This window comes from Perissodus microlepis, chromosome 16 (assembly GCF_051167445.1).
Source record: "Perissodus microlepis isolate ML-2025 ecotype Zambia chromosome 16, ASM5116744v1, whole genome shotgun sequence".
Classification (NCBI taxonomy): Eukaryota; Metazoa; Chordata; class Actinopteri; order Cichliformes; family Cichlidae; genus Perissodus; species Perissodus microlepis.
Window position 1 is genome coordinate 13,456,854 of NC_140476.1, and position 19,731 is coordinate 13,476,584.

Sequence of the window (19,731 nt, forward strand, 5' to 3'; positions counted from 1 at the left end):
TTATTTATTTGATCTAAATGGATACATAGTGTATGGGTTTACACACTCACCTAACAAGCAAAAGATCGCTGGTTATGTCCTGGGAGTAGATATGAATCACTTGAAAAGGCCATAAATCAGGAAGGGTGTCTGATGTAAAAATCAAAATATGCTGAGCTATCCAGTAGGGGTGGGCGATATAAACGATATACGATAGAAACGATATAAATTTGGCCAACGATAGAGATTTTGACTATACCGCTCTATCGCGATAGCGCATGTTGATGATGTCATCAAGCTGCGCCTGTTTTGGTCAAAAGCATCGCAGTGGCTACAACCATTATCATCTGCAAATTATGCCGAGAGTCATAGCAAAGAGATGAAGCACTTTTGAAATATGGGGAAAGCCAAAAACTCTGCACAACCAGAATTCATACATAAGGCACACTCTCGATTTTTGAGAAAATTAAAGGATTTTAAGTGTGCCTTATAGTGTGGAAAATACGTTATACAGAAGAAAAGAATATATCGCGATATATATCGTTACCGCACGTGCTTCAAATTATATCGCGATATGAATTTTAGGCCATATCGCCCAGCCCTACTATCCAGTGTGATATCATAGCCACTAATATCTGCTAATATGATAAATTTCTTATTAAGGTGGTTGTTGAGTAATTTTCTGTCAATTCATTCATTGACTTACTGACACATTAATGCTTGTTTATGCTTAAGTCACACAGGTATTGAGACCATTCAGTGACGTATCCCCCATCCCTGAGTCACTAGGAAAAATGTTTTAGGCTCCACACTGTATGCCCCTTTGCAACCAATTTCACCCAGTGACTGCCATAAATCACATGTGATTCAGTCAGAGAACACATTTTTCCCTAGGGGTTCACAGACTGGTCTCTAGGCCTGTGTTATTGAGGCCGTAGTTGTTTTACTTATGAATTGCATCTTAAAAAAGCAGCCATCACTTCTAAATTGTCAGTTGTACAAAAGTGTATGAGAAAATACCCAAAGCCTTTAAAACACACATATAGTTGACATATATAGGAACTGTTAAACAAACTGTTTGCACAGAACATTTAATAAACAGTGCTTGTGGACACCGCATCAAATATGAGACAAAAGGAGAACACATCACTGTACCAGCTCTTTATTAAACACCTGTGTCAAACCTGTCTGATATGATGTGACAGACATTTACATGTGCTTGAAGCGGAAACATTTAAAGCCGCCCCTGTTTATATTTAGGTGGTGCTTGCTGGCAGTATTTGCTTTTTTGTTTGCTGAGTCTGTGTGAATGTTTTGATTGTGTAAGATTAACTGTACTATCCCCTAAGGGAAGTTGTCTGTTCCCATGTGAGACAATAACAGGCTTTATCTTCGTTCTTTTGTACAGTAAGACTGGTTGATACTAGTGTCACAAGCTTTCACCTGCTTTAGTGCATTTCTGTCACTGACTGCTATGTTTGCATACCTCTGTTGATAAAGTTGTGCCGTTAGATCAAGTTAAATTTTAAGCCGCCGCTATACTCAGGCACAGCGAATAGGTAATTACCGGCAGGCATTTATCAACCATGCTCAAACCTGTCTTATACACTGTTAATGGCAAATTGAGAAAACAAACAAGGCTTTTAGTGCATAATGAAAGTTGTATTTTTCATACTTTAAAAATTGACATTAAATGGCAAACCGAAGAAGTAGAAATGTTGCTAATGGCTCAGTCACACTAGAATTAAAATAGGACCGCAACCTCCTCCTTGTGCACATTTGGTGACCGATTCGAAGTACTTGCAGCAGCTAATTGATCTCTGACAGACTGAGCATGAAACACCTTCAACCTCGATTGCTTTTAAGGTAATTGCAAAGGTCGCTTATTGGGAGGCAACCTGTTTCCAGAGAATCCTGGCCCAACTCATACTAACTGCAATCACTCACAGATGGATTGGCAAATGTTATAATTGTCTGGTTTAACAGACAGGTTGCTTGCACGTTGCAGTCGATCTCCGTCTGCTCCAGTGAGCATAACTCATCTGCAACGTTTCTTTGCAATAGAGGACTTGACGCAACTGGTTGCCAACTGGTTGTTGTCTTGTTATAGTCATATATAAAAGCAAGGTTAAGACACAGTGCCTGTGTCTTTTTGCAGTTATATCATTGTCCTGCAGCAACTATCTCATTATTGTGGAGGAATTTTTGAATTTCTGTTTCACATCTGTGAGGTTATGGCTAGACTCTGAATTAAAGTAGTTAACGTGAATTTGCATGTTCTCCTTCTCCCTTTGTGGGTTCTCTCAAAGTACTCCGGCTTCCTCCCTCAGTCCAGAGATATGACTGCATGTTAGGTTAATTGGTGATTGTGACTTGTCAAAAGGTGTGATTGCAAGTGTGAAGGGTTGTTTTGTCTCTGTGTTAGCCCTTGAACAGACTGACGAGCTGTCCAGGGTGTAGCCTGCTTCTTGCCCTGTGACAGCTGGGATAGGCTCTGCCATGACCCTGAATTGGATAAGTGGAAGAAGATGGATGGAATGATCAGTGAGAGTCAAAGTTGGAAGCAATAGGATACATCTTAACCTTTTTTCATGACATGGCATGCACTGCCTCCATGTGGGTGCAGCTGTAGCTGTGGAGAGAGAGAACCCAGCAGGATAGCAGTGCGAGTAGCAAAGCAATATTGTCTAAAGATTTTCTTCCTAGGCACTTTTGTGGCAAGATTTTACTAAATAGGTTTGACAGGTCGCTAATAGATGATGACAAAGTCACTAATTAGAAACAGTTAGGTGACCTGAAGGTGATCATCGCTTCTGAGAGGTGAGAGAGATGTCATGTACCCAATCCAGAAGTTGAAAACACAATATTTACACAACAACACAATATCCAAACAGTTGAATATTTGAGTGGATCCCTAATTATTTGATCAACTGTTGGGGTTTTCTGGAGCCCATAATGTCTACCTTTAAATTGGTAGACATTTAACTACGTATAGAAGGGCATCTAATTTAATAATAAGTTTTAGCACAAGTAGAGCAGAAACCTCCACCCACTAATTTACCACCCTGGGTTTGTTTCTTCACATCAGGCATTATCCTTACATCTGCAGACAGCTGGCTTAGTGGTGTTAGCTCTAGCGCTGATTCAACTAAGTGTGATCTCCAGTTTAGTCTGGTTGCTCCATTTCTCATAAACAAATAACACTTTGTCAGCAAGCAGAAACTGAAGGTGCAGTCATCAGTTAACAGTAAAGCAGAAATCAGCAAGTCCTTAAGAAGGGGGAGCTTGCAAACGTTTTTGCTTCGGATTCCTCCTCCTCTGTTGTAGAGACCGAGAGGTGACAAGGGCCAGTAATGTTGGGCCATCATATTCTTAGAAGTTCCTGTTCTCTGCTGGGCTTTACCTTCCCTTCGGTCAGCTTTCCGCTCTCCTGCTTTGCTTGCCGGTCACGACTCAGCGCCTGTCTGAAGTTGAGCAGATGCCAAAGCTTGTTTGATTCCAGGAGCCTTTGAATTATTGGCAGTTATTTGTTGTTGTGATATGATGGAAACGATAAGGAAGAATGTGGAGGCTTGTGATGTTTTCTGGAGGGTTTATATAAACCTTGCCCATGAAATATACATTTAGAGAAACTCTGAAATGCAGTAAAATTGGTTTACTTAGTCTGATTGTTTTAAGATGTGTAGGCCCTAAAGTAACTGAGCAAGAGAATGACCAGATCTTTGAGGCTAATGCTTATTAACTTGGCTACAGTCCCTTGCAGATTTCATAGAGCAGTGCCATGCGCAGCTGATGTAATTTCTTTGAGTCTGCTGCAGTGACATGAATGGAGCCAAAATGCGGTTCACATTGTTCTCGATCATACTGTATGACTGGGGTGGAAGGAAGTTCAGGGACTAAGTTCTCTGATCCAAATCCTCGGGTTGCGGTCTCAGCCTGTGGGCAGTCCAGTGGTCTTGGCATGTCATGAAAGCTCAGAGTTGCTCATTGTTAAAAAGACTGAGCGGCTTAAACAGCAGTAGAGCGCTTTCCTCTATTTCACTAGAGTGACATTAAATGTATGACACACACACACACACGCCGTGAAAACACTGCCAGTAGTGGGATTAGTGGTCATGTGTCTTTATTTAAAATGTCAGGGAACTTGTGACTGAGAAAAGCACTCTCCTCCACCTCATGGCTCCTGTTTTACAATTGTAAATGTAATGCAGCACAGTAGGCATTTGTGTGGTGCAGAGTAATGTTAACACGTAGCTTGTGTTCATGCATTGGAGCACAGTGGTGCCTAGCCCTAAGCAGCTTTGCAAAGTAGCTTTGCAGTTATATCTATCCATTAATAGATAATAGACAAAGATCTTCTTTGTAGTTAAATGTTAAAAATAATAACAGGTTGGCCATTTAACCATTATTATTATATTAAAAGAGGTGGCTGCTGAGGAACATGTCTGAGTTATTACTGGCAATGTGACCATGCCTCCCAATAGGATACCCCAGAATGTGGTTTACATGCCTTTTCCAGGTCAATAAAACACATGTAGACTAACTGGGCGAAAGCCCACGAAAGCCCACAGACCTGGTACAATCAAGATCCCTACTCTCTTTTGCAGATGATATGGTTCTGTTAACGTCATTGAATGATGACCTATAGCTTGCATTGAAGCTGTATGCTTCTGAGTGTGAAGTGGATGGGCCTCAAGTGGAGGAACTCAACTATTTTGGGGTCTTTTTCACAAGACCTGGATGTACTGATGCAAGCATCACGGGAAGATGCATGAGGGAGATTGACAGATTAAGACAGTCTGCAGTGTTGTGGATGCTGTTGTGGTGAAGATCGAGCTGTGAGTGGTGGACTTGAGCTTCCTGCAAACCTTATCTGAGATCTTTTTTTGGAGATGAGATATGGAGCTCAGTTATTTAGAAGTGGCTTCAAGATAGTCTTCTTGGTAGAGATGGGCTGCACTTGGTTGCATTTTTAAAAAAAAATCACTTCCTGGGAGTCTCATTTGGACCCTTTGCACTTGTATGTGCAATGTGTCAAAACAGTGACATGTCAACTTGAATTTCATTTAGGGATGAGGACAAAGTTGCATGGAGCAAAATGTAATCTGTGGGACAGATGATAACCAAGGCTGCACAGCTCTGGCCCAACACTCTTTTCACTGTGCTATATGCCAACATGGGCCTAGTAAGATGGTTTGTGCTGAATGCTTTTCCTTAGATGTTACAGTGGAACTCACCAGTGCAGGTGGGCTGGGTGTGTGGGTGGGTGGGCAGACAGCATAGACACCCGAATTTGTGAATGCGATAACTCAAGAACAGGGTGATGTGGATTTTGGAAATTGATACCCTAGGTGCATCTACTAAAAATTTCAGTGATGTCAAGGTCAACGTAAGAGGTCAAATTTAGAGAAAATCTTGTGAATTCGATAACTGAAGAAGGAAGTCACTTAGGACTTTCAAATTGATACCATAGGTGCAGGTACTAAAAATCTTGGACGAGTTTGAATATCAGTGACCTTGGAGTCAAGGTCAAGATCAGGGTCAAGTTTTCTGAAAATCACCTAAGATTTTCAAATTTATAGGTGCATCTACTATGACACTGCGGGATAGCAATGGTGGCCATCAGTATTTGTTTATTTTTGTTAAACAGGTGATGTTTCTGCTATATCTGTAATTTCCTCACTTGTATACATGTCTCTGTGTGTAGTAAAATTGTTTCTGATATCTCAAGAATATCACCTCAAGGCACATGTTTTATTTATGATAAAATAAACAGTACCACTCCGCTTTCTTCACAGGAAATGGCCCTACAGTATAGTGGAATTTACTTAAAAAGAGGCAATAGCTGTGTAAAAATGATGTTCACTCAAACTCACTGTAGATTATTCACTGTAAAGAATCAAACTGAACGGGCACTATGGAGAACCCTGCTCTTGTCAGACTGCACCTGTTTATCCTGTGTCTGGATTTGTGTACACACAACATTTGCATTGAAAGCATTTGTGTGTCTCAGTTTGATGAGCACAGGATGGGGGCAGGATGCCGTTGGCAGTCACCTGTGTTGTTGTGTGTTGTGGTTCACCCTGTCTAATTGGTGGAACCTCTGTGTGTGTGTGTGTGTGTATGCGTGCGTGCGTGCGTGCGTGCGTGTGTGGACTTAGATGCACAGGCCCATCCCAACACGTCTGGCCCTGCAGCTGCAGCAGAGCTAATTTTAGCCCAGGATGTGCGTACGCCTCAGTTCCCCTTTGCCTGGCCTATGAGAGATGAGGGGAGAGGATGAGGGAGAAATGGCAGCCAATTTTTCACTTTCTCTACCTCTCCTATTATTCACACCTGTATTTTCTTTCTTTCTATTAATATCTGCCTGCTATATATATATATATTTCATCTGTTAAAGAAGTAGGTAGTTGTGACTTTGTCCACGTGTCCGAGGGGTAGCGGTATTGATTTGCACAGGAGCACATTGATCTTTTAGTCATTGTTGCCTGCTTGTTAGTGACCTTTACTCACCAAAATGTCCTTTTGGTCAGTTAGTGTCCCGCAGAGGCGTGTGTTTACCTGTCTGCCTCTCTCTCTTCAAACTGTATGTGGCTATCATTCTGTGCAGACTGGGGAAAAGGGCTTTGTTTGTTTTTTTTGTTTTTTTTAACTATAAATAAACTTATTCCATTCCTGAGTGGACAGCCTACTCTGCAGGTGAGTGGCAGGCTGGAGTTACAGTGGGTATAGGCACAGGGAGATTATACCAGATTGCCCCACCATAGTCAGGTATTAGAGTTAATCCACCTACCAAGGGAAAATGTCTGGATAAAGTCTGTGATAATAATGAGCACCAACGAGGAACATTTTAGTCATCTGGTAACGTCAGTGATTTGAATTTTGCTGCATGTTAATGGGCAAGGTTGTGACTGATCATTCTCTTTGCACAGTATTAGTACAAAAATAGCCTAACTTGAAACACGTAGTACGTTGACGACCTAAAAATAGGCAAAACAGTTCTTATAGATCATTGTATTCATCCAGTCCATCTATCTTAAGGGAAATTATCTCAGAGGAAAAAATACTCCCTGTACCAGCTTTGTCTGAGATGTGTGTAAATGTTTAGTCTAAACCAGCTATTAAGCCTCTCTAGACTATCTTTACAAAACTATATAATGGTACTAGAGTATAATTGGAGTTGATTGGAGAATATCTGTTTGTACTGATGGTCGAAACATAGACTGTATTTGACTCTGGGTTCTGACTTTCTTGCTAAACAGATTTTTAAAGCAAAGGAAATGTACACAACAGAGATCATTAAACGGTCGCTGGTAATGATGTCATTTGTTATGGTCATAGCAAGAAAACTTGAAGGCAAAAGGATGGCGTTAGAAGGGGGCCAAACTGTGCAGGGAGAGACAGCTTGCTCAGGTTCAATAATTCATGGCTGACTGAGCTAAGCTGACCTTGAAACGTCCCCAGTGTTGGACTGTTGAAACCTGGCCCAGCTCATTTAGGGCAGAGAAGTTGAAACAAGTACTCATATGTGTGCAGCCTCCGTTTAGGGAATTTTTTTTCTTGTCCCCCATTTTTTGGGGGATGTGTCACTATTTCTCACATAGCATTTATGACTTTGGTTCACATGTGTTCTTGCCTTTGATTATGTTTCATATCAAGTTTTACTTCACTTTTAGGATGAGTAGAGGTGTTTTTTTTGTTTTTTTTTATATGACGAAAAGAAATGCACCCTTGCCATGAGAAATAAGTTTTAGTGTCATAAAGTGAAGTAGGTAATGCAAAAAACTCAATTACACCTACCGTTTCATGAGTATCAAGAATTTGATTAGATTAGATTACAACAGAGTGAAAGCAAACAGTAATCCCAATTTGCTCTTGCCTGATAACTTACCTGTGCAAATATTAAAATGGCAAACAGCCTGTAAGCATGAGCTCGCCTCCTTTACCATATTTCCCATAGATACATTTGCATGTGCATGAGCAAAGGCGTTTTAAAAACGAATCATTATTAAATAATACCATTTAGAAATTTCTCCTCTTTGTGACAGATAAATCATTGAGCAGTAGTATTAGCTGCCTCTTAAGTGAGTCCACCAAATGGACTGTAACATCTTAGCCTACAGCTGGGAATTATAATCTTTGTTCTGCTTTGCTCTTGATGGGTTCAGTGTACCAAAGGAGTTCCCTACCTACTGTGGCTAGCATGATCCTGTGGCTCACAGATCTCCACAGCAGAATAAAGACTATTAACTCCAGCTGCAGTTCAACAAGCTATAGATGAAGTCTAACTTTCAGATGAGATCTTCTCTGGAGAAGCAGCTGCTTGATATCAAAGTCTGCCATAATTGTGGGAGTGAGCCAGCTTAAACCCAACTGTAATCCAAATAGCTGCCAAAGTTGGAGCAAGGGGAGTTGCCCACTTGTAGGTTGATGGTGGCATAATCAAAATGTTAATGACTCACCAAAAATACTTGGAAGGCTGTTGGTATTTGGTGTTGGGAAACACTGCTTTGCTTGATGAAGTTATCCGGTCGTTAAGTCTGACGTCACTAGCCGTGTCTGGGCCTAAACTCCGCTGCAGGTCCATATATCAAACGATCACTATGGGCTTACTGAGAGTTGAAAAACTGTCTAAAGTCTTTCATCTTTAATAAAATGATCAGCGTTCTGCTCTACCAGGTGTAACAATTGAGTTTAACATCCAGGCATCCATGAAAACGGAATTTATGACATTTAACGGAGTTAGAAGTTAGCAGGAAGTTAGCTCGCTAGCTTCTATCTAAATACAATATAGCATGTCCTGACTTCGGGGTTTTGGAAACAAATTAAAACGTACAGCCCTGTTATCACTTCCAACATAAATGAAGACAGAAAACTAAACAGCAGTGACGTTTGTAAGGTTACTGAAGTTTGGCTAGCTGGTATATAATGATGTGCTACGTGACCGCTAGCGACACAGCTATGTTAGCATAATATAAACAAGCTAACTTTTTTCCCACTCGATAAAAGTTAACGTGAGTGTTCTCGGTGGTCAGGAACAAATGTAATCGCATGGCAGGATGCTGTAAAAGGACCAAACTTCAGCCAGGAGAACAACTGAGATAATCCATCCATAATACGAGGTTAGTCATTCATATACTGCTGCATGGCCTGGGCTGTAGTTACATCCTAAGGTTTTAAAAACTGAGCTTAAATAAATGATTAGCGGTAATAAAAGCCGAGGGAGGTCAACAGTGATCACTGACTGTTTTAGGAGCTTTTTGAGATTAAATAGAAGAAAATACAAAACATTAAACATGTTAACAACACAAGCCATATTAAACGCAGACTACTTTAGGCCCGGAAGTAGGATTTGTCACGTCATCACTTAACGACCGGATAGTGACTGAAATCCGCTTTTCAAAATGGACACTGAATATTTGAATTACTGAACTTTGTGGGTGTTTATCAGTTTTGATTACAGCTGCTGGCTCATATTAAGTTGAAATGCTGGTGGTGTAGATGAAAGAAACTACCGGTGTGATCACAAACCACTTGTCACAGTATCTGCAGAACATGACTTACATTTTTGCCAGAGTGTTAGGACTTTGCAAGTTCTACTTAAAGGTACTGCACCCAGTTTTCACACTGCTGGCTAACGCTACTCGAACATTTGCATCTGTTGTGAAAACATTTCTGTTTCTCCTTTTTGTTGCAGATGGTTCTAAAGTCTGTTTTGAACCCTCACTTTCCAACATATGTTTGTTGCATGTGGTGAAAGCTAAATTTGTAGCACATCTACCTTGACTTGGTTGTGAATTATTTTATTTTATTTTTTTTAAATTTCCAAAAAAGTTTAAAATTCTTTTCTCGGCATGCTCATTGAAAAGGTCTGATTGTCTGATTGGGTCTGTTCATGACCGCTCGTCAACAGGGATTCATTCAGCAGCAAAAACAACAAAGCTGCCATCACTTGCTAGAAAAAATTGAAACTGTGTCGCCAAAAAGTCCAAGCTGATTAGTTTATCTTTGTTTACACAAACAAGCATAGTTTGTTTCTGCTGTTGATTATAACCAGGACAGAATAACTGTAACGCTCTTGAGTGCTGATCTTGTCTCCCCTGCTCCGAGTGCAAAGAGTGGCTCTCTGTACCTTGTGTGGCTTTAACCTTGCGTTTGTTGACATTGGTTTAATAAGTCTCTCAGTCACGGAAACCTGTGTGATTCATCTGTCTGTAGTGAATGATGGCTATTGTACACACAGCTGCTAAGGCGTCAAGTTCCTAAGGTTGTGTGTTTTTTCATGTCACGCATTGTCGCCCATGTGTCTCCTGTTATTTTACTGACACAATCATCGGTTGTACAGTATATTGTCCATCAGTAAAACTCAAGTTTAAAGGGTTTACGTATTAAGACAGTAAGATAAACACAGATGGCACACATACCATTACTTAATGTCATAAACGTGTTTGTCCATTAGGGTTGAACACGTCTCAGTGTTGCATCTGTTAGCCGTGTACGTCCATGCAGCCAGTACAGGAGAGGAGGCAGCTCATGGCACACACAGCAGCTTTGACCCAGCATTTAAGATTATGTTGTTTTTGGATTTTACCAGCTTGACAGATTTTAAGATGGTTTTATCATTTGAAAGCTTAGCCTATGGGCACAGTGTAAGAGATTCCAGGTTTCACAGAGTATGTCTGTATGACTGGGCTACTCAGCTTTCTAAGTTGTAACAGGTGATGTGAATGAAATCACTCTTTCACCTTAATACTGTGAGGATTTTAATAAAATATTCTTCTGTTGAGACTAAACTCTTGCAATATTTTTATTAAATAGAGCAGGTTTTTGCTAGTTATATGGACACGCATGTTATTTCATCAGGTTACCATTTTATCTTCATTATATCAGCATATATAGTGAGATCACAAAAATGGCTAGCAAAAACGTATTTACAAATGTCACATAATTTCAATAACACACATGAAGTAGTTGTTATGTTGCAGTTCGTTTTGAGGTCATCTAAAGTATATCATTTGTAAGGATGTGAGTTTTTTATATAGCTTTGGGGAATTAGTTTATATGCTGATTATCCTGGTACCCTAGGCAGTTTATATAATACGTTTCACCCAATTCAAAGCAATTTAAAAAATATGTATTTATAGTCCCAAATCACAACAATAGTCTCCTCAAGGTGCTTTATCTTGTAAGCTAAAGACCTTACAATAATTATATAAACCAGACTGATTAACACGTCTAGGAGTTGAGGAACAGGCATTCAGACATATATACGTGCATATGCACACTACGATCATTATAGTAAGATTATTATAAACATAAAGAATAAAGTCCTCAGACCATTTTTACAAATTCTGTACTCTAGTCTATTACACCGTAAACTGCAAAACCTTTTACATCCCAATCAATCTTAACTTGGTATCTTTAGCAAAACACATATAAGTTTGAATTTCAAAGCCTCAGCGTTTAACTTAGTATAGCCTTACGGAGCCACCCTCATGTCTGTAGCACTGTGCAATCTGACGACTGCTGTGAACCCTTGTGACTCCTTCCACATGCTAAAATGATGAAGGACTCCTTGCAGCTTCTGAGTTAGGGTAATAGGGGTAATGTATGTTGTTGAATTACAAGGCTGCACAACTTAAAACTGGGGTTTGGGGGGTTTGTTAGTTACATGAGAGTCGAGACTTCCACATGGCAGCTTTGCTCTCCAGTACTTAATGTCAGCCATGCCTGAATTAACTTCTTTTTTTTTTTTTACTTTCCATTGAATAGCTGAGCTTTTAGTTTTTTTATCAAATAAAAGTTCAAATAAAATGTTAACTTTTATTTGCCTCATTGCAAATTTACAGTGGAGCGTGTTGTGTGTTAACTGGTCTGTCTTGGAACAAAGTGCACAAATTACTTAGTGTAGTTTAATAGGTTGGTTAGTTGGCTTTGTTTTAGCTGTATGCACTGTTTAGCAGAGTGTTGAGCACTGGAATTGTGACACAAGATTGGAAGCGTTGTAAACAGGATGGGTTGGCACACTACTGATCCCTTGTGAGGCCCGCCACAGGACAATGAGCAGGTCTTGCATAGAGGAAGAGCATTCCTTCAAGGAAAGTTTGCCTATTGTCATTGGCCGGGACCTCATTAGGTGCATGACATATTTAGCCAACAGTGACGGCTGGCTGGAGTGCACAGTTTACACGCAAATATGGGAATAAGATGGTTGGAGACGGGAGGAATCACCCAAGTAAGTGTCAGCTAATTTTGTGTTGTTGTAATCAGCTGGTTTAAAAGTTTTAAAGTTTGGAGGCCAGATTAATGCCTTGGGATTATGTCATGTTCTTCAAATATTCCTGAGCAGCTTGTGTGTTGGGTAGGGCCTGATAAAGTCCACTCATGTTAATGAAAAAACTATTTATTATAGACCCACCCTGGGGTTGAAGATACTGCGTTTTATACCATATAGAGTCAGTGAGTCACAGTGATCACATTTAATGGGAACTATTCTAACTTCTGTTTCTAAAGAACTAATGATAAAATCTTTCAAACCTTATCTTTATATAACTCGTTTCTGTCCTCGTACAGGTAATCTATTTAGGTCACAGATTTTGTTTGTATTCTATTATTCAGTCCTTGTCCCTCTCTTTGATCTATTCACTCAACCCGGAGCCGCTGTTACCCTCAGATTTGATGAGTCATACAGAATGAATATACTCGATCTGGTGACGGAAAATAAACACCTTCTTTAGAGCTTACAATAGGTGGAGAGGGTACACACATCATCCCAGACATATGGGACTGCCTTGGCTCTTAGTGATGAATTGCTAATGTAAGACTCGGTCAGATAAACACAAGGCTGTGTTCGAAATACTTAACAGCAAATGGGTCGCTCGGTGATGTGGCTCTTTCTGCTTCTCAGGGATCTGCAGAGGCCTTTTTGCGTGTCACTAAACAATGATTTTATTTTGTCAAATGCAGTGAAATGTTATGGGTGTGGATCCTCAGGATGCATTTTTAGTAGGCGAGGACAACAAGTTGGCCAGCTGACTGTTGCTATGCAACAATAAGAGCTTGAAAATTTCCTTGTGCCGTGACTCAAAATAACCTTCAAAAGTACAAGAGAAAAATCCACACGGGTTTCCATTATGACACAGAAATGATTTTGCTTGTTGGTAATGCATCTCTCCATAGTAGAAATGTTTCTCACAATTGCTGTGTGTCTTTTAGTGAACTGTTGTAGCAACTGTCCCCCTGGTTTCCGTATCGTCAGCTGCTTTGTCTATTTTCATGACTGCATATCTCTCACTTGAGTCATTTGCTGTTGCTCATTTTGGAGTTTATTTGCAATTACTACAAAGCATCAATCTTTAGAGCAGAAAAGATAAGTTGATGACTCAGTTTGCTGACATTTTTTGGACAAAATGGGTGTTTAACGTCACTCCTTGTGGATGTGCTTTTTTGTTTTCAGACGTGTCATAGACCAAACAGGCAATACACTGGAAAACAATTGACATGTTGATTAAAATTCATTGTTAACTGCATCTTATTTTTTTGCCATAGATATTATAAAGGCAGTCGTAACCAAGGCGACCCTAGGTAGTTACGGATTAGGTATTTTGAAGCCATTAGTGTTTCGGTCAGCACCGTGGGCCATTTTGGAACTGTTTACATGTTACCATTTTTTGAACAAAAGTCTAATTAGTGCTAGACAGCAGATTAATAAATACAAAAATTTAACTCATCAAAACTTCAGCAAAAACATCTTGTACAGTTTATATAAGGCAGCGGGCCTTATTATTTGTAATATAATTTGATTATAATGCTGTAACAGCACAAAGATAGCTACAGCTCCTTCTGTGGGTGCACCTATGACAAGGTGGCCGTGCCTCTGACCCCAGTATCCAAGAAGAGTTTTAAAATAAAGATTCACTCACTGTCAGGTTGTTGTAAAGGTGTTTATTATCCATAGAGACTAAGCCTCTCTTTGTACTAGGCTGTAAACATGCTTTTCAATTCTCTAAAGTTAACATGACAGTCTGTGGGGATTGTCTCTCTCTTGGAGCCAGCCTCAAGAGGCCATTAGATTAACTGCAGTATCATATACTTGTGCCTTGTCTCCATTATTTTCAGCCCTGCAAGGTCGTCCCTGTTATTTTATTTTTGCAAACGTTTAGTTCCAGGTTTTATAATCATTTGGGCTGGCAGATTATTGAGCATATGAGTATTGGACTTGTGAGCTTGTGATTTGCAGAATATTTTCCTGTTATATTGATTGTTGGGTTTTTCTCTGTATGTATTATTGTAGGGTCTACCTTACAATATAAAGCGCCTTGAGGCGACTGTTTTTGTGATTTGGCGCTATATAAATAAAATTGAATTGAATTGTTGCTGCACAGCAAGAAGGTCCTGAGTTCAATTCCACCATAAGGCCGGGGTCTTTCTGTGTGGAGTTTGCATGTTCTCCCCGTGTTTGCGTGGGTTCTCTCCGGGTACTCCGGCTTCCTCCCACAGTCCAAAGACATGCAGTTAGTGGGGATAGGTTAATTGGTCAATCTAAATTGCCCATAGGTGTAAATCTGTGAGTGAATGTGAGTGCGAATGGTTGTCTGTGTCTCTATGTGTTAGCCCTGCGACAGACTGGCGACCTGTCCAGGGTGTACCCCGCCTCTTGCCCTATGACAGCTGGGATGGGCTCCAGTACTCCCCGCGACCCTGGAAAGGATAAGCGGAAGCGAATGGATGGATGGATGGATGGATGAATTGAATTGTGACATCTGTAAAGCCATACACAGGTGTTTCTAAAAAAAAAAAAAAAAAAGCAACTAAACTAAAAATTCAAGTGATAAAAATGGGGCTGTTTAAAGGTTGCTAACATTTCAGAAATTTCCATTCCTACATTGATTTATTCTGTGTCACCCCAAGTTACTTGCTTGACTGACTTGCATGTTGCTTATACTGCATCGTCTGTTTGGATGTCAGTTTCTAATGAGGATAGCACTAATGTTTACATTTTTTAAATTCTAGCCAATGCCAGCAAAGATGGGTCAAACACATTTATGAAATCTCTGGGAAAATTATGGATAGACACTGTTCACCATCATCAACGACAGTAATTTTAAACAGTACGACTGTAGTTAAATGTCTTGAGGATGATTCTCCTGTGATGGTGATTGATGGGTCTCTTCTTTTCTTGTTGTTGCAGGTGACCCTCAGTGAGTGACAGATGTGTGACACTGTGGAGAACCATTTGCATCTCCCAGCGGAGATTTGAGTTCTGGGACACTGAGGTAAGTGCATAGATATATACTGCATTATGTTTTTTACATTGTTTGTAGTGTTGATATTCATGACCGTCTTGCTCATTGCTCGTTTCTTGATAATTTTCTGCTTATTTTCTTTGAAAACCATTTTAACATTGCGGTGCTAAACACATACGAAGGAGAACAAATGCTGGCACACATCTTGTTGCGTTGTATCCAACCTCTGACTTACAGCGATATAATCTAAATTGTGTTTGTGAAAACGAAGAGTTATTGTTTGGGAATATTTACCAGTGGCTGAAAAGGACTTGACTATTGTTCCCATGGTAACTGACAAGCTTGCCTCAGCGACTCTGCAATGGTTTGACAAGCCGGAGGAAACAAATGAGTCAGCCTTTCATAAAGAGTCGAACAAGCTGACTAAAAGAGAGCCTTTCAATTCACAGACTCGGATTTAAGAAGTGCGCTCACACACACACACACACACACACACACACACACACACACACACACACACACACACACACACACACACACACACACACACACACACACACACACAAAATTCCACCAGTTCATCTCATCATCTGCTCAGCTCCTGCAGCCCTGCAGCAAATCAGATATCTTTCTCCTTTGAGCCTGTTTTGTAACATTGTCAAGCTTATCTGCAGCACCCTGAGATTTGTGCATTAAAGTTTAGCCTCTGGATGTGGATGTTCTGCTTCTACACGTCTGTCTGCAGTTCATTTTTAAAATAAAGACTGAAAGGTACAGTTGGAGGAAGACATGTTGTAAGCTGTGAAACTCTTTGACCGGTGTGCAAACAAATGATATCTGTATTAATAAGTAGCCAGACGAAACTTTATTTAAATTGTTTATTGTCAACAAAAGTCACATGATTGGGAATGATCTGTAACTCACAGGTTACGGACAAGTTACAGACAGGTTACAGGTAGTGAAGTAATTAAGTATTGCATAAAAACATTTGAATTAAGGAGAGTTGATTACAGATCATTTGCTTTCTTAGCATTGATTATTGCTAGGTCATTCCATAGAAAATCCACTTGTGCATCTAACCTGACCCGCTTATTTAATTTTTCTCAAAGGGCCATGTGAGAAACTGAGACTACTGTGGAAGACTGCACCAATAATCTAAACTCAATTCTGTGAAGTCTTCATTTTATTTCTTTATAAGCCTATTGGTGGGACCCTCCAAAACATGTGAGCCCTTGGGAAAATTAATTGCCCATTCTTCATTTGTTAAACTCTGCTCTCTTTGCAGTTTGTTTCTAAATTGCCTGATTAGCTTGTGAAAATTTTCTTTTGGCACAAGTTGTTCCTTGTACCTAATTTACTAAACTTTAAAGGGGAACATCCTATTACTTGTGATTAGTGTCAGTGGTTCTCATCTGCAGCTCTATTGATCCCGAGACCCTCTGTGAACCTTCACATTTTAAGTATTTAAAAAAAAACAAACAGCAACAACTAATTCAGGACCTAGAGATTCATCAGTGTCCACACTGGTGTTTAGATGTTCTATATAATGGTTTTTCTTTCTATTTCACAGCAATAAGCCACATTTGTGGCTATTAAAGTGTGACTATATTAGGTATGAAGTATGAAGATGAGCTTGGTATCAAAATGTAGGTTTAAAAAAGAGCAGATGAGAGCTTTTCCACATTTGATTCATTTTATCCAGCTGTTGGTGTCTGTATCTGTTGACAGGAAGAACACAGAGTTTTGTCTTTTACTTATATTTTAGAGGCCTTAGAGTTTGTGCCCATTTTCTGGCCTGTAAGGATTAGAGTTTAACGAATAAGATTAAACAGGGGTTTCACAGCAGTATGGCTTACTGTCAGTGTGAGCAGTGGGACTGCGCACATGTAGTCTTACAATGTTTCAGGCTTACAAGATAAAAGCAGTTTTTTGCTAAATCTGGTGTGTCTGACAAAGTCATTTTTATGCATATTTCCAATTTTGCCCACACGCAGCTGTTGAATCTAAAGAGTACTGTGTGCCGTAACTGCCTGCATAATCTCTGTTTTTATGAACTTTTTCAGTTCTGTTAACTTGCACATTTTAGAGTGTTATCTCAGTACACTGACCCAGATGCAGCTGTAATGAGTTTATTTGCAACTCTCTGCTATCACATGTCGCATTCTGAGGGGGCACGTTTCTGTGCGATTGAGAGTGTGGTCAGCACCATACACGTGTATAAATGGAGACGGCAATGGTGTCACTTAATGTGTTACTGTGTTGGAGTGTGTTAGTGTTTTGGGTATATTTACGTTGGCCAGAAGTCACCATATTTAGACCACATGACACATTTAAACGTATCTATCAGCAAGTTAGTGGTAAGCAACAGCAAAAAAAAAAAAAAAAATACTGAAACCACACCTTCACCAAAACTGAGGCACAAACCTATTGCATGGGCTGAAATTTATAAGATATCTGCATTCAAATGCTGTAAAAGACTCCAGGGGTCAAGTTCACTGACCACGAATTAAGTGGGGAAAAGCCAAGCAAACGCTGAATGCCTGACAAATAAATAAACCTCTATATTGTTAGGAAGGGAGAAAATCATTTTACTGTTTAGTGTACGTGAGTGAAGTAACCCCCCCCCCCTCTTAATTTAGAATCTGCATTTTTGTGCCAGTAAGAGGCATAACACCGCAAAATTGCTGGCCCCACAGCTAGAATCACTGACATAAGTCACTTTGGGAGTGACTGCTGTGAGAAATTCACAGATGCAGTACAGATTCTTCCCAGCATGATTTTCCTCGTCATTTAAATTTTGCCAATTTCCACTGAGCACCTTTCGGTTTTTCACTCCCACAGAAATGTGGGTTCGTTTTCAAAAAGCACCAGGGCAAAACAGACAGCGCACTAGCACCAGAGGTTGGTGGAAGGAGATGTCAGTGAGTTTTTAGAAAGGTTCAGTGTCCTCGAAGTAACAAGATCATTAAAGAAGACTCAGAGGTTTTTCCTAGAAAAAGCACTGGACCGAGCTGATGTTATGTTAAATGTTGAGTCATATTCGCAGAACGTCTGACCACAGCTCAGCCAGTAAATAGGTTTTACAAGACCTAATAAGCAATGTGAATTTTGTTTTTAGCTTAAAAAAAGTCTTTCTACTAAAATACAATTAAAGAGCCATTAAAGTGGATGTGGACGTGAAAGAGCACAGCATCTTTAACTTAATGTTACAGTGTATCTTTGGGTTGTGAGAGTAGTCAGACTAATTGTCATTCTTGTTAAGCAATAATTCTTCTTAGGCTACGTTCACACTGTAGGCGAAAGCGCATCAAATCCGACTTTTTTGACCCTATGCGACCCATATCCGATCATGACAGTGTGAACAGCACAAATCCGATATTTTCAAATCCGATCTGGGTCACTTTCGTATGTGGTACTGAATCCGATACATATCTGATGTTTTAGAAAGCGACTGCAGTTTGAATGGTCATGTCGCATTAAATCCATCTTTTACGTCACGGACACAAGACAGACACCAATTATCAGCGCCAGAGAAGCGCCCGATAAGACATCGCGAACGCTTCCTGGCCATCCCGTGTAGATGTTAGTGAAACTGTGGGGAGACAGCGTTAGAGAAACGTGAACATTTTATTTGTATTGTATAATCTGCAGATTATTTGTAGTGTGAACAAGCAGACCAAAAAATCGGATTTGATCAAAAAATCGGAATTGAGCATTAGGACCTGCAGTGTGAACGTAGCCTTAGTAGCTTTCCTAAAGGTTAGTGATGGTAAATTAATCCTGGTAGTCTTTGGTGAAGGGCATTGGTGTCAAATCAAGAGAGAGGATGTCCTTGATTTTAAGCTGCAGAGTGCATCTGCTGTTACATAAGCATTGTTTATTTCTGTCACTGTGGCAGCTTGGCACACTGGGTCCATGCAACATCACCTTCAGTGTGTATCCAAACTGTCACTGCCTGTGACTGTTCACCACCTCTCACTCAGCCAATCCACAAACACACACACACACACGGACAGTTCCTCTCCCTTGCTGAGACACACGTCTCGTTCATAGCAAATCTTTTCACGGGATAAATAATGAGAATATATTTTCCATGGGGTGAGTTCTGTAGGAGAAATGGCTTTGCACAGTTTGCTGAAGTTAATTTTAGCTGCTGGAAATGGAGAAGATAACCAAGGATAACTGTGTGGCTGAAGTCAAAGATGCTATCCCATTACTCATTTCTCTTTATGAATTACAAGCTAGAAAATGTCCTGTTTGTAAATGTTAAAAACCCTCGCCATTTTTAACCACCATATCGTTCTGCTCTGTGACGTTCTGTGACGTTACAAATATATGAAAGAAGGCATAAGCTCGGTCATCTATGATTTGAATTGTAGAGTGAAAGCTCAAATGAATTCCTGTGGTGGTTCATGTTTGCAGTGACAGGTACTGGCTCCGAGCTGACTTGTTACATAACATTGTGATGAGGATAAGAACAGCATGCTGCTGATTTTATATGTTGCCG

The 19,731-nt window shown here is 40.1% G+C and overlaps 1 protein-coding gene across 4 annotated transcripts in view; it reads left to right on the forward strand.

Annotated features, from left to right (window-relative positions):
• The window catches only part of LOC146370514 (hyccin 2), a 47,552-nt gene that overhangs the window by 3,379 nt on the left and 24,442 nt on the right, over window positions 1-19,731 (forward strand). For all 4 annotated transcript variants that reach the window (XM_084954589.1, XM_084954591.1, XM_084954590.1 and 1 more), the window contains exon 2: window positions 15,170-15,254. The gene's annotated coding sequence lies outside the window, so the exon portion shown is untranslated. The remainder of the gene's footprint in view (window positions 1-15,169; window positions 15,255-19,731) is intronic.